Source organism: Trachemys scripta, chromosome 7 (genome assembly GCF_013100865.1).
Source record: "Trachemys scripta elegans isolate TJP31775 chromosome 7, CAS_Tse_1.0, whole genome shotgun sequence".
Classification (NCBI taxonomy): Eukaryota; Metazoa; Chordata; order Testudines; family Emydidae; genus Trachemys; species Trachemys scripta.
The window spans coordinates 55,192,868-55,209,084 of record NC_048304.1 but is presented as its reverse complement, the minus strand read 5'-3'; the positions used below and the strand labels follow the sequence as shown (position 1 = coordinate 55,209,084).

General features: G+C 51.6%; 1 pseudogene; it reads right to left on the bottom strand.

Moving 5' to 3' along the window:
* Nucleotides 1-4,825: 4,825 nt before the first annotated feature.
* LOC117880798 lies at nt 4,826-11,744 on the bottom strand (annotated as a pseudogene).
* Between the last annotated feature and the right edge of the window lie 4,473 nt (nt 11,745-16,217).

Below are 16,217 nucleotides of genomic sequence, written 5' to 3'. Positions count from 1 at the left end.
TATTTACTCCTTCTCATAACACATGAGCTAGCAGTCAAATGAAATAGGCAGCAGGTTTAAAACAAAAAAGGTTCTGTTTTGTTTCCTCCCCCACCCCCCAAACAGAGAGTCAACCTGTAGAATTCCTTGCCAGAGGATGTTGTGAAGGTCAAAACTAACAGGAACAACAAGGAGTCTGGTGGCACCTTAAAGGCTAACAGATTTATTTGGGCATAAGCCTTCGTGGGTAAAAACCTCACTTCTTCAGATGCATAGAGTGAAAGTTCAGATGCAGGCATTATATACTGATACATGGAGAGCAGGGAGTTACTTCGCAAGTGGAGACCCAGTGTTGACAGGGCCAATTCAATCAGGGTGGATGTAGTCCACTCCCAATAATAGGTGAGGAGGTGTCAATTCCAGGAGAGGAAAAGCTGCTTCTGTAATGAGCCAGCCACTCCTAGTCCCTATTCAAACCCAGATTAATGGTGTTAAATTTGCAAATGAGTTTTAGTTCTGCTATTTCTCTTTGAAGTCTGTTTCTGAAGTTTTTTTGTTCAATGATAGTGACTTTTAAATCTGTAATAGAATGACCACGGAGCTTGAAGTGTTCACTTACTGGCTTATGTATGTTATCAGACATCAGGAATGGTTTGTGTCCATTTATTCTTTTGCGGAGGGAGTGTCCGGTTTGGCCAATGTACATGGCAGAGGGGCATTGCTGGCACATGATGGCATAACATTATTGGATGTGCAGGTGAATGAGCCCTTGATGGTGTGGCTTATGTGGTTGGGTCCTCTGATGGTGTCGCCAGAGTAGATATGGGGACAGAGTAGGCAACGAGGTTTGCTACAGGGATTGGTTCCTGGGTTGGTGTTTCTGTGGTGTGGTGTGTAGTTGCTGGTGAGTATTTGCTTTAGGTTGGGGGGTTGTCTGTAAGCGAGGACTGGCATGCCTCCCAAGGTCTGTGAGAGTGAGGGATCATTTTCCAGGATAGGTTGTAGGTTGTGGATAATGCGTTGGAGAGGTTTTAGCTGGGGGCTGTATGTGATGGCCAGTGGTGTTCTGTTATTGTCCTTGTTGGACCTATCCTGTAGTAGGTGATTTCTGGGTACCCGTCTTGCTCTGTCAATCTGTTTCCTCACTTCCCCAGGTGGGTAGTGTAGTTTTACGAATGCTTGATAAAGATCTTGTAGGTGTTTGTCTCTGTCTGAGGAGTTGGAGCAAATTTGGTTGTATCTTAGGGCTTGGCTGTAGACAATGGGTCGTGTGATGTGTCTTGGATGGAAGCTGGAGGCATGTAGGTAGGTATAGCAGTCAGTAGGTTTCTGGTATAGGGTGGTGTTTATGTGACCATCACTTATTTGCACTGTAGTGTCCAGGAAGTTTGGATCTCTTGTGTGGACTGGTCCAGGCTGAGGTTGATGGTGGGGTGGAAATTGTTGAAGTCCAGGTGGAATTCTTCAAGGGCCTCCTTTCCGTGGGTCCATATGATGATGTCATCAATGTAGTGCAAGTAGAGGAGGGACACTAGGGGATGAGAGTTGAGGAAGTGTTGTTCTAAGTCAGCCATAAAAATGTTGGCATACTGTGGGGCCATGCGGGTACCCATAGCAGTGCCACTGACTTGAAGGTATATATTGTCCCCAAATGTGAAATAGTTGTGGGTGAGGACAAAGTCACAAAGCTCAGCCACCAGGCATGCTGTGGCCTCATCAGGGATACTGTTCCTGACAGCTTGTAGTCCATCCTCATGTGGAATATTGGTGTAAAGTGCTTCTACATCCATGGTGGCTAGGATGGTGTTTTCAGGAAGAACACCAATGCAGAGTAGTTTCCTTGATTTTTGTAGATACAGACTAACACTGCTACCTCTCAAAACTAACAGGGTTCAACAACAACAAAAAAAACAAACCTAGATAAGTTAGTGAAGGATAGGTTCATCAGTGGCTATTAGCCAGGATAGGTAGGGATGGTATCCCTAGCCTTGGTTTGCCAGAAGTTGGAAATAGGAGACAGGTGATGGATCACTTGATAACTACCTGTCCTGTTCATTCCCTCTGAGGCACCTGGCATTGGCCACTGTTGGAAGACAGGATACTGGGTTAGACCCTTTGGTCTGACCCAGTATGGCCATTCTTACACACATCTGGTTTTGGGCAAGTCCTTGTTCCATGAAAAAATTCAGTTTGAGATAAGGGAATGGTTGGCTTCTGCACACACCCTTTGTTCTGGCCTACTCCCTCAGCAAAATACAAGTAGAGCTGAAGAGTAAGTGTCTTTCAAAGGAAAGAGTTGGTTTAAAAAAAAAAAAAAAAAAAACCCACACACCCAGCTATTTTGCCAATTCCCCATGGCTTGACAGTTCTAGGGAGTCTTTCCCCTTTAAGTTGCATACATTTTACACTGTCATTATTATAGTATTGTCCCCCCATATGGAAGAAGGAAGCCATCTTGTGTTTAAGCAGGGAAAAGCTCTCATTGCCTTTCTGTCAGCACATAGGCCCAGAGAACACACCAATATGCACTTTGACAGTTTTCTATAATAGCAGGATGTAGATGCTCTTATTTTTAAAGAGATTTCTTCTTAAATACTCCTGCAGTTTTCCTATCAGAGGATAAACTCAGTTTCCCTTGCCCTAGATTCCTGTTTTGCCCTCACTGCTTTGAGATCTGCTGTATCCTACTAACTCCTGTGAAGTGGTAGAGCCTGACTCCTCTGATGTCCTTACAACTCCAGGGGAGCTTTGTGGCTTATACCCACAGAGTCTGGACTACTGAAACTGCAACCTAAGTAATCCAATTTTAGTCTTAGCCTGATTATCTTCAGTGATCTCAAGAACTGTAAGAGAAGATGAAGAAATAGAACTCCACAAAGAGGGTGCCACCTTTGGCCCTAGCCCAGCTGAGCTCTTACAGCTCAGCAGCTGTAAGATAGACTTTCAACAAGAATACTGGCTAAGTGGTCATTAATGGCTCAGGAAGTGTTTGCAAGTAGTATGCCACTCCTTTGAGGCAGGGAGGAGAATTCATTTGGCTGATGGCCTGGGGCTGAAAGGTCATAGCAAGCTGTCCCCAGAGGGAAGTATTCATCATTCTGCAGGAACTGTTACTCATCCTAGGGCATGGGGTGACCTTAGTCCCACTAGGCTGTTGGTAGTCCAAATGAGCGTAGCACTCCACCTCTTGAGCTTCATGCTCTGTGGTGTAGTAATTGTACTACTACCATCACCACTGCTAGACACATACCACCCTGCCTGCCTGCCTTTCACCCTGCCAGGAGAAAGCTGAAGGTTAACACTGGCCTCTGTGCTGAGAGGAAGGACTGGGAAAGGTTACTACTACTTGACTGACTCTTCACAATTCCCCAGGGCTCCCACAAGGCCCGTCAGGTTGCCCTGAAAGACTGCTTCAGGGAGCCATGCAATAGCAACCTGAGGGCACTAACTGAAGCAGTGTTCCTTGTAGCAGGAGGGGAGAATTGAAAGTTTCATTTTTTAGTGGAGACCGATCCTGTCAGTTGAAGAGTTTCTGGGGCAGAAAGTTGTGTCTTTAAAGCCCAAAGCGAAGGGAGCCTATGCCCACACACAAGGCAGTACAGATGCCCCTGCTTGTATGCTAAGTACATTAACAATCAAGGCAGGAGGCTAAAGCCAGGTGAAGCCTGACAAGGTAATCTGTTCAGAATGCTGACAAGGCAGCAGGTGTTCCACCACTTTGTGTAGTTGGGTGCTAGTAGTGGTCTTGGTCATGCACCTCAATGGAGGCCATTCTAATGTGCACTGAGAGGGAAATTTCAGGCACCAGGAAGGAGAGAAACTCACCTTGTCAAAGGCTACATGTTGGGATCTCAATTCAGTCGAGTACAAGACCTTGCCTGCCCCATCCCAGCAGCAGCTGCCTCCCAGCTGACCAGAGAGACTCAAAGATGGCAGATACGTCTGAAGTGTTTATTGCAATGTAATTTCAGGCTGCATTTCTTTGTACTCACTACATTGCAGAGACAAGTTTCATGAGCAGGGTTCCTGCAAGTGCTACACCAGCAACAGCTAGCACCCCGGGTGCTCCAGCAGTTACGGGCAGTCCTGTTAGAGATGAAGAGTATAACTACACAGGCAAGCAGGGGCATGGGAGAACTGAAGCCCCTTTGTTGCTTCAAATTAGGCCCTACCCATATTGAGGAAGGAGCTATATGTGCATCATGATTTTAGGTGTAGAGGAGAGTTGTTTCACACCAAATATTAAGCTGGTGGACATTAATGTCATTTGATGCCTCACTCTTGCAGATTCCCTTGGTTGGAAGCCCAGAGCCTTTAGCCTGTGCTTACATCTGAAAGGGGATAGTTCTCCCAATGGTTTGTTAGCTGGAACATCTCTGGAAAATTTGGCCTCCCTCCCAATGGTCATGGGCCTTTCATCTTCTCAAGTCTAATGTATTGAGGCAAACAGTAGGATGCTGAAGCCTGTTGACTTCTGCTTTAGAAGCACTGATTACCATTACAAAAGTGATTTTTCCTTCTGTTGATAATATCCCACTTTAATTGAATTCTCATTAGAACCGACACCCAACTTGCTAAGGCATCTCCCATCTTTTCATACTATATAAATAAAAATACACACACACAGTACATCTCCCTACTGTACTTTCCACTCCATGTGTCTGATAAAGTGGGTTTTAGCCCACAAAAGCTTATGCCCAAATAAATTTGTTAACAGAGAGTATTTGTGGCACCTTAGGCTGTTAAGTCAGGAGAGTATACTAGATCAGATCCCAGTGTCCAATTTAAGAAGGGACGGGGATAATCTAGTTTGGCATTAAAAGGGAAATATTTAGAGACTGGAGCCTGTGTTATTCCCGACTAAGTGTTTTTATAAAATAATATGCAACAAATTGCTATTTATAGTTCTGTCTATGGTCTATCCCCAATTTTTTTTAATTAAATAACCTACATCTAAAACAGAGGGATCATGAGAGCTAGATATTTCATTAGTATGAACCGCTCATTGCCATGTTAGGGGCCAAAAGGAGCAGCAATTGCAGTTTTTACTTTGGGGCCCTCCTGATGCTACCATAATCTGAATTGGGGTTGCAGTTGACCTTTCAAGTGTTATAGGAGCCAACAGAGCCACCTGAGAGTTTTCACCAACTCCTCTCAAGGTGATGAGGGTAAAGATCAATCCTCCACCCTGGTATTGGCCCAAGTTCAGACACCTAGGGATGGAGGTTCTAGACTCAGATGCTTAAAACTGGCAGGTTGGCCAGTGCAAGGACATCAGTGCCAGGCAGGGAATAGTGCATCTTGGTGCTCATCTGATGAGAAGGTGATGTCACATCCCTATAACTGATGCAGCTCTGGCAGGGTTATTTACGGCTGCACCCAAGCACGCTTGTAGAGAGACTTAAGTTCTAGGAGTGGTCAGGTCTGTGGTACTCACGAAAGCTCTGCACAGCATCATTCCTTTCTACACCATCCTGGAGAAGAAATACAGGCCTCCTGCTGGTGACGGGGGAAAGGCCAGTCTCTGGATGATGCTCAGAGCGCCTTCTACCCCCTGAGAGATACATGAGGAACATGTTTTAGATGCAAAATAGCATTGCCCCAGACTGACCTGTTTCCCCATCATCCCAGAGGAGACTGCCAGACAGTACAAGTAAGTTAGCATCCCCTGCAGCAAAGATTGCAATGCACAGCCCTACTCCCCCATTCTCCAATAAAGATCAAAGTTTGGACAAGTTGAAGAGGCAGCTGCACTGATCTCAAGAATGTAGTGCCTAGCAAACAGAAGTGACACGTTCGCACTGCATAGAAGTCTCATCTGCTGCACCCTCAGGGGGTGCTAGCCACGATCACTGCCCTTTGAAAAGGTTGATGACACTTCACCCTAAGAGTCCTAAAGTCATGCCAGGCCCAAATCACAACTGACCCCAAAATAGAGTTTTGGCAGATCTGTGCAACTCCTGCCTAGTGGAAGTGCCTTGTGTACAGGCCAATGGCCACAGGCCTCCTGAAGGATCAGCCTTGCTTTTCAGCCAGGCATCACCAGCCCCCAGTGGTTGTTATAGAGCCACTATTGAGTACAGGAGTCCTGGCAGCAGCCCTTATCCCCACACTCTAGAGAGCAGAACTGGTACACTTACTGGCTCCAGCAGAGCAGGAGATGGTGCAGGACTCCAGCCTGGAGGGCAAGCATACGGAGGCACTGCAGTGCAGGTACACCTAGAGGAAAGACAGGTGTTAAGAATCAGGCTCTTGCAGTTCACTATAGGAGCAGTGCTGCAGCAGGTTCTCTAAACAGACTAGGGGCTGCTGTTGTACCCCAGCACTTTACTCCCCAAGGCTTCTGGGAGCACAGCCAGTAGGTGAACACCCCCTGGGAGGGAGCCCAGCAGTCTGGCCCTCTGCTATCCCACACTAAGGGAAGGAGATTCAGTGTCAAGTCACAGACAAGTCTGGATTGGGTTTAGACTGCCAGAGCCATCCACTCTGGAGAGGAGGGCAGGAAAAAGAGCCAAAGGGTTAGAAATATAGTGTACTCCCAATGGGAATGGGAGCAGCTAATGCACTTGGAAGAGCTCCCTGAAAGGCAGATATTGGCAAACACAGAGCCGGTTGTTAGGAGAGAGATTGCAGGAGAGTTTCTCCCTGATATGTCACATCTACAGAGCAAAACAGTAGTCAGAGGTCTCAGTGTGAGCTAAGAGGTGGGGACAGCACCGTGTACTTCAAGTAGTAAGACAACAGCACCCAAATCTACTTTACAAATCAGTCCTTAAGTTGGTTCAGTCTATTTGATACTGAACAGTCAAGGCAGTTTGGTCAAGACTCCCACTACCATAAAGCATCTGCTAGCATCTCAAGTGCTGGGGACATTTTCCTCCACATACTAGTTTAAAGCTCTAGAAAGATAGTTCTCAACCTGCGGCCCAGTCAGCACAGAGCTGCAGCCCACGTGACATCCTCAGGGCCATACAGGTAGTATCGGATGCAGCTCAATGATAAATAGGTTGAGAATCACAGCTCTAGAATGAGCAGCATCTGACATTGCTTCCCCACCCACTGCGGGAAGCATGCTCTAGCATAGCTTTTTTCCTCAGTCAGTAAATATTTCACATTTGAGACACCTCAAGAGACCTGAGGCAGGTCAGTCTTTAGCATGGGGATAAGTGACTGCCCCAGGTCCCAGTGAGGAACTTAGAAAGTGGGTTTAGGTGACCAGTCCCATAGTTTCCAACTCCAAGTCCTGTGATCCCACTGGGCAACCAGCCTCAAGACAAGGCTGTAGGGCAAGTATATTTCTACACCCAATCAGGGATAAAGGTTAGTTTTAAAGGCTTTTCCACATGGCCTGCCGCCCTGCCATTTACAAAAAGAGCGGCAGAGGCTCCATTTTTGAGCCGCTTCTTCCCAGACTCTAGGAAGGAAGTGTCCCAGTCTGCACTGCAACACCACAGCCTCTCCCTAGTCATGAGAGACAGAACCCCAGTTGGCCATTAGCTGGTTATGATTCATCGGAGGTGTTGGTTTGCTTCAGCATGAATGGTCAAAGCCCCCTTCTGCTTGTCTGAGGACCCTGTAGGCGAGGTCTCATGTCCACTCTGAGCAGCACACAAGAGGCTGGGCTGCTGTTCCAATGGAGCAGAGCTACAGCGGCTGACACGAGCATTGAAGAGAAGCCATACCGGCCCTGTGAGTGCCCGCTGGGAGGCAGACTCCACGAAGGTGAAGGTGCTGACAATGAAGCGCTGGTGGTGAGATGGGAACTGCAGCCCCAAGGCGGCTCCCACAGGCACCAGCTGGGTGCGGTAGTTGTCTCCTGCATACGGGCACCTGGGGGGGGGGGGGGGGGGAGAGGGGGGGGCAGGTGTGAGAAGTTGCCCGGCACTCCCCAGGCCCAAATAGAGACCCCTCACCCTGGACCCCCAGTCACTCACCCATCCACCAGGATAGGCCACTGTGGCTGCTGCTGGGGGTTGGCACTGGGAGTGGCCCAGCAGTGGTGCAGGACCAGAACTAGATCTGGGTCAGTTCTCTGAAGGATCCGGACCCCCATGTAGATGGGGTCCTGCAGAACCTTCACCACAGGATAATCTCAGTCTGTATAGTAGGAGCCATAATTCTGCTCTGGAACAGAGATGGGCACAAAGGGGTCACTGCAGATCAGCATCAAATGCATGTAGAGAAGCTTAGTGCATCATACAGGGCTGACACCCACAGGCTGTTCAGGGGGGCCTGGACTCCCAGCTCAGGGAGCAGTGTTCCCACTGTGCTAGATCTAGCCCACAATGCAGGAGCAGGGCTGCCTTTCCATATACCAAGGACAGATACAGCTCACTTCTGGCTGAGAGTGAAATTAATTGCATCCTAAAATTAAAGTGCAAAGGATAGTCAAGTCACAGCCTTATCTCCCCCATCCTCCCTAGATCCACTCCACAGGGTCTTAAGGCCTCATCTGGGCTGGAGGGGCAGCTAAGCCAGAGATCAGATTCTTGCACCAAGGAGGTAAGAATGAGCCCCTTCTCCCACACAGCACTTGCCAAGGAGCTCTCCTACCTGTAGCAATGCGTAGCTCCAGCATCAGGGGGCCAGGCTGGGACACAGCAAGGGGTGGGGGCAGGGTGAAGACTGGATACTCAAGGGGAGGAAGTTCCCACTGATGGAGTAGCTGCAGCGGACATGTAACCTGGTGGTGTGAGTGCCAAGAAGATGAGAGATGATCAAGGCCAGGCATGCACTGCAGAGAAGGCATTGAGGGGAAGGGCACCAGAGGGGGTGGGGGTATGAACCCCCCAGGGGGAGGGACAGGGTTCAGGGGAGCTGAATTGCCCCATTAGGGGCACCTGGAGGAGAGGCAATTAAGGATTAGTCCCATCTGGGGAGAACCCCATGGGTGGTTCCTATAGATGAGGGACTGCAGGGCAATAGGGAATGACTGAGGAGAGCTGCCACAGGGAGTTCTACTTTGAGATTGGCCCCATGGAGACAGAGCAGCTGGGGTTCCAGGCAGGTGCCAGGGGAGCCCTAGAACTGCCAAGAGGAGGCTCCCCAGCAAGAAGCCTCACAAGGAATCAGATTTCCAAAGAGGAGTGAATGGTGAAGTCCTGGGAAAGGCACCTGTGGGCAGGCAAAGGTAGGAAGTGGAAGGTCTTGTAAGGAGACCGTGTTAGCTGCTTGACCCCAGGGTTCCTGGGCTGGAAGCTAGAGCAGAGGGTGGGCCTGGTTCCCTTTCCTATCCCCTCTCCTGGGGATGGGAGACCTCCAACAGGGAGCAGAGTAAGTGACTACAGAACCTGGGCTGGGACAGGTGACCCAGCACAGGGACAGATGCTTTGGCATGTCAGACTCCTACAAGCTCCTACATGCTTTGGCATGTCAGACTCCACCAGTTCATTCTCATACACACCCTGGGCTCCAGCCATCTGCAAGGAGAGAGCAGTCACTTGTTTTATTTAGCGTGTGCATAGTCGTCTAACCAAGCAATGGCATCTTCAGCAGTGTGATGCAGTTATTCTAGCCCACTGCTGAGCCTAGTCAGCAGGCATTCATCAACAACATGCGTCATAGTCTGTTGCGCCACAGCTGCACAAAGGGCTGTCACAAAGACCCCAGCAATACTGGTTGGCTGCACAGAGACCTTGCCTGGTCCAGAACCTGTTCAACAGAGGCCATTGGTGACGGGGCAGGTCAAAACCAGGTGGGCAGATTGTGCGGTCAGCAACAAGGGACTGGTTGGGGATTATAACAGATATCCATTCCTCTCGCCAGAGTGTTTCTGCCCTAACATCCTGGTGTGGCAGATGAGACCATAATGGGCAATGTGAGGGCAAACATGCAGCTGGTGGTTTAAAAGGTCATTGTGCAGCAGCAGGCTTAGTTGGGATGCACTTTCTCCAGTAACTTACCAGTGGTAACCTCTCATCGGATATAAGGAGGAGCAATATTGCTCAGAACTGGAAGCCATCAGGCTGGAGTTGGACACAGAGTGCCAGAGCAGATACGCAGGGTGGCATGTAACTGCATATCCACCAATTTGATGTGTGACGATCTACTCCAAACTGGTGCACAGTGCTCTGCAGTACTCCGCGCTGAATACAGCGGTCACTGACTACTGGCTTTGACTCTTGCAGGGCCAGGCTTCAGCTGAGGGGAAGCCAGAGATTTGCCCCAGAGGAGCCACTGTTTGTTCGGCAGGGTTTGTTGCTGCATCAACCTCAGAAAGGGACCTGCCAGTGCACCTTCTTCTGATCTGAACCCCCTTCTATTCCAGCTGAAGGGCCCCATCCTGGCCTCCCCCAGCTCAACTCTTACCTGGAAAGTGGTGCCACAGGCAGAAAGTGGGAACCAGAACAGGACAAAGGCATTGTTCTGCCCCACAGGGACACAGCCAGCACCGCGCCCACTGGCCAGACGAACCGAGTCCAGGATCAGGGGAGGCAGAGTCACAGCCCGAGAGACCGCGAGGGAGAACTGGCCATCTGGAGTGCACTGCGCTGTCACTGGAAGGGAGCCAGGGACAGGTCAGAGTCACCCTACCACCTGGGCTAGTTAGTCTCAGGACACTGGAGCGGAAGCCAGCAGCTGGTCCTGGAGTTGGATAAGAACCCACCGTATTCTACTGCACCCCTCCAGGGCACCCCGAAGGGCACAGGCTGGCACTGCAAGGTACCCTGGCAGCATACAGCTCATGGTGGAGCTGCAATGGTCATGAATCATGTGCGTGGATTCCAGGCCATTGGGCTGGGTCTGTTATTGACATGGCTGAAGCACTCAGCCCTCAGTCTGAGGCTGAATGGAAAGTGTTGCACGTGGCCTTGTTATATCACACTAACCAGCCCAGCACCCAGCTGTCTACAGGACTGGGTACACGGAAACCCCACTCAGTTTTGATGCCAGGTATCTCAGACACTGCCCCCCACACGCAGGGCCATTAGTCAGCTCTGGACAATTCATGTGCACAGAAACTCACCTGTATTGCCATAGTAACAAGGCTTCATCCTATCACTGGGGTTGTAGCAACAGCCTTGTTCTTCACAGTCTCCTGGTCAATGGGTGGGGAGGCACAGGGCAGCCTGTCCTGGCTCTGGATAGCAGCACAGACACCGGGGCTTGGAGCATCCAGGGCTGGGGTGAAACAGGTGGGAAGCAGTATGGAATTCAGAGCAAGAGGAAGGAACAGAGACTAGGTGGGGCAGGAGACTGGGCTACAGAACATGCTCCCTCCTGGCTAGGCTGGAGCCTTTGAGGCTCCTTCAGGACCCCAGGGGTTCTGCAGGACAGACATCCTGCTTCCAGCTCAAACACTTTGCAGAGGGGCTTCAGTCAACCATCCAGCACCACAGGGGGGACCCAGTCTGTGCATTCTCAGCCCCAAGACTCACAATTTAATCCAGGACCAGTTTGGGTAAAGGGGTAGTGGAGACATGGCCTCTAGGAGAGCCTCCAGCACCAGTCACCATACCCAGGCCCTTTATTGCATTAGCCCTTAGGTCACTGGCCCTACAATGGCCACTTGACCCCAGTGTGGAGAAGGGGGAAGACACAGGCCTTCCCCATGGAGGCAGACCGAGGCCTTCCTTTTTCCAGCTGGAGGAGAGCAGCCATCTCTATGAGATCATTCACAGCCACCAGTGGTGGCATGCAGCATAAGACATTAGGCCCTCACCTGGCAGGCTCCTGGGACACCTGAGCACTTTCTCCTCACGCAGGGCCCTGTGCCCACCAGCAGCCATCCCCTCAATGCCAACCACCATCAGGTAACCACCATCCTGGGGAGAGAGACCCACAGATATCAGGGCTGGCAGAGCAGCAAACAGAACCCAAGGCAGGTGCCAGAAGGTCACTCACCCATTCCAAGACAGAACAGCCAGCATAGGAGGCACCAACTATCCTGGAGCCATCTGCAGCCCAGGAGACCCAGACCCCACAGCTGGAGTCATTCTGCAGAGCATGCAGCCTCCCAGCCGTATCTAGGGAGCAACAAGATCAGCAGCCAGTGCAGAGGAAAAGGCCACAAGAGCCATCCAAGGAGCTACTGCCCCCCTGCACAGAGGGGTCAAGCTCTTGACTGGCAGGGGGCTGCCCAGGCTCCCAAGCCCCAGCAGCACTGCTGGGAGCATGAACTCCAGCTCAGGTTAGCCATTGCTGCCCAGGACTCAGCCAGCTGTTGGGCAGGGCTTGGACAGGTTGAGGGATCCCTGGGAGATAATCAGTCCCTTCTCCTCTCCCTGGACTCCCCCCAGGCATCCAGGGAGGGGCACACAGGTCTGGTCTCACTTACCCCAAGCAGTCAGTGCCAGGGACCCCACCTCAGCCTGGCCAGCATGAACTGCAGGCGTCTCTGGCCACAGACCAGCCCCCTAGGAACTCCCAGAGCAAAGGGGCAGTACAGCAGCCAGAAGCACACCACTCCCACAGGGAGCCCCCACCACACTCCAGCCATACTCCTACCAATGACCCATAAGGCACCTGCCCCCAGCCTGCCCACTTTGTACCTTGCAGGCAGCTGGGATTGGCCATAGCCCAGGTGGCCATTCCTGCAGAGCCAGGGGGAAAGAGTCCAGCCTCTCCCCTGAGGTCTGGCCACACCCTGCCCCAGCAAGCTTTGGGGGTGGGCTAGAGCTGCCTGGCCCTTCTCATGAGGAAGCAGATGGGTCTGTGTTCATGGCCTGTTGCTGATGGAAGGTCAGTTTATTCTTTCCCATTGGAACCCAGGGAGGGTTCAGACCTTCCTCCCTCTCCAAATGCTGGTGCTGGGCCTCGCCCTGCTGAGGGGTCAGCCCAGCCCCTCACCAAGGCCCCCCTGCTGCATGATGGGGGCTTCTGCTGTTGCCAGGGCATCTGCCACCAGGCCAGCTCTGGACTCACCAGACTCCCCTTGGAGCAGGGAAGCTCCTCGGGGCCAGTCCCAGCTGGCCACTGCTCAGCTCACAGGCCAGGTTCCCTGCATCAGGCCCCTGCAGAGGGAGCTGTGAGAGGGGGAGGGCCTGAGTCCCCATTGCCATAGTTACCAAAGCAGAAGGGAAGTGTTTTACCCCCTCTGCTGTAAATGAGGTGCAGGCCAGTGGAGAGTCAGGCCCAGAGAATCCAGCTCTAGTGGGAAGCTAGGTTTGGTTCCTCTTTGTGCCGTCACTTCCCAGCCCAGCAGGGACCCAAGATTATCTGAGTCTTTGGAGTCTTGGGGACCTCAAACTCATCTCTATTTCCTTTCAACAAATGCGGGGCCTGGACCTGCTATGGGAGTTTGGGCCAAGGGAGGTGTGTATGGGACATGGGATGTGCTTAAAGCTTGTGGTTTCCTGACAGTTTCAAAATACAAATGGAAAACAATTTTCATCCCATGGATCCCAACTTCATTAATCAGGAGGGGGAAACTTTTGAGCTACATCACAGCCCTCTACCATTGAGCTAGAGGCTTCCTTGATGCCTTCGACTCCCTTGATGCCTTCGAGGAGCAGTGGGCGCTGTCTGGGGTTCTCTGCTCAGTGTCCCCATCCGGTACCCTGGTTTTGAACTTATGACCTTCACCTGAGTCCCTGTTTTTCTCATTTGTTGTCCCCTGTGTTCATTTGGTCCCTGGGTCTAGTGGTCCCTCCCACCTCCCGGATTTCCAATAAGACTAGGCTGTTAGCCTCTATGGCAGGGGCCGGCAAACTTTTTGGCCCGAGGGCCACATCTGGGTATGGAAATTGTATGGTGGGCCATGAATGCTCACGAAATTGGGGTGGGGCCGAGGGCTCTGGGGTGGAGCCAGAAATGAGGAGTTCAGGGTGCAGGAGGGGGCTCCGTGCTGGGGCAGGGGGGTGAGGGCTCCGGCTGGGAGTGCAGGCTCTGGGGTGGGGCTGGGGATGAGGGGTTTGGGATGCAGAAGGGTGCTCTGGGCTGGGACCAAGGGGTTCAGATTGTGGCAGGGGGATCAGGGATGGGGCAGGGGGTTGGGGCACAGGAGGGGCTCAGTGTGCAGGCTCCGGGCGGCATGTCTCCCCTCCGGCTCTAACGCAGAGCCACGGCCAGGCGGCTCTGTATGCTGCCCCGTCCACAAGTGCTGCCCCTGCCGCTCCCTTTGGCCGCAGTTCCCAGCCAATGGGAGCTGTGGGGGCAGTGCTTGGGACGATGGCAGTGTGCAGAGCCCCCTGGCTGCCCCTACACGTAGGAGCTGAAGGGGGGACATGCTGCTGCTTCCAGGAGCTGTGCAGAGAGGCGGCATGCATGCACAGAGCACCCGCCCCCACCCTGCTCCCCGGGTGGAGCACAGGAGCAGGGCAAAACCCAGACCCCACTCCCCAGCGGGAGCTCAAGGGCCAGATTAAATAGGCTGGTGGGCCGTAGTCTGCACAACCCACAGCAGCAAGCCTGCGAGCCCATCTCAACAGACTTGGACTACTGCACTAAACGTAGCTGGGTAGATGTTGTGGCTTGGGCTCTGAAGCCTAGGGAGTGGGGTATGTTTCAGGGCATGAGCTCCAGCCAAGCCCCTGCTTAAAAGTGCTCTCTACACAGCTGTTTTTGCTGTGGTAGTGTGAGCCCAAATCTGTCAACCTGGGCTTGGAGACTCAGTGCCATGGGATGCCACTGGCTGCTGCACAGATATACCCTACATGGCCAAAACGGAGGAGGGGGATCAGATGCACACTTTGCCAGCAGGATTCAGAGCTATTTGCTGACAGCAGAAGACTGGTGTGGCACAGGACTCCTGGGTTCCCTTCCAGGCTCTGTTAGGGAGTTATTCTAGTAATCGTTTTCCCTTCTGCCATTGGGCTCCCTCCTTGTCTCTAACCCCTCAACTGCTGTAATTTAGATTATCATATCATTTGGGGCCCTGTAGTCACCCACACTGGCTCCTGCCCCTCCTCCTATCCCACTCCCACCATGGCTCCTGACCTCCCAGCTCTGTGCCTATCTTGTCCCTTTCCATTTTCCCCCTATTCTCTGTGTGTGGGTCAGGCCCATTACTCCTCCTCAGTGCAGCCTGGCACAAGCAGGGGGCATTGAGATCACAGGAGAGACACGTGCCTTGCTCTCAGTTCTGGTGCTCAACACCACAATGTCCCCTCTTGACCAGCAGGAAAAATTTAAGGGAAAGCACTGCCCATTGGAGATGGAAACTGGAGAATTTGGCTCCAAACAAACCTCCACTGAGCCTGAGCAAACTGATTTTTTCAAAGGCTTGGGACTTGGCTCCATGTGGGAGGAGCTTCACAGGGCCAGCAAGAGGTACAGCCCAAATATCAAAGCCACTCTGGGATGTTTCAGCTCCCAGCTCCCCACGAGGAGGGTTCTAGAACTTCTCAATGAAGCAGCTAATGGGGCAAAACCTATTCTCCCCCTTCTCCCCCCCCCCCAAAAAAAAATCATTCTTGCAAACAGCTGCTCCATTTTAGATGAAACTTTCTTATAAAAAAAATTCAGCCTGAGGTGGACACCTGAGATGGAAAATTCAGCCCAAATGGCTCAAAACAACTGAAAACAGAGCCTTAGAAAGGAAAACATCAGGACAGCCTTCACTGAAGGCGGAGCTGGTCACAACTGGCTTGGCTGTTTTAAACTATCTCAGCTACACACACATACCACTATTCCAGTGGACCTAGGCTGCATTAAGGCAAAACCAATCTTCCTAAAGTTTTTAATAAAGAAAAGCACTGACACATTGCACCAGTCGAGTGGTTGAGGCACTCAGTAGAGATGGAGGAGATCCAGGGTCAAGGCTCTGACTCCAGCAGAGCAGGGACTTGAGCATAGTTCTCCCTCATCCCAAAATACCCTAACACCAGCTATGGGTTATGCTGGGGCAGGTCTCTGTATGAACAGACATTCTATCCTGGACTCAAGAAAGTGGGTAGTGGAGATCACAGCAGAGCTGCAGCAGCTCTGCTGACTAATTCTGCACATCTCGCCTGCTTTTCTTGGGCAGCTGTAGCTCAGACAGGATCTTCCCCAAGACTGGTACAGAAGGTGTTATTGACCTTTGTACAAACACAAGATTCCCATTGCTCTTTGGGCTTTCTGTCCCCCTTATCAATTCTATAGTCCTCTCCTCACTCGGGAGTATGTCACTTCACAAAGGCAGCTATTCATTCTCTCACCAGCCACTGCCATCCTGCTGGTCAGCCAGGATCCAGTAGCAAACACGAGAGAGGAGCACTGGGATTAGTTAAGTTTCCTCAACTAGCAGTTGGTTTTATACGGTTCCTGCCTGTATTTTGCTTTAGTATCCTCCACTGGCTGAACTGGCCAAGCACAGG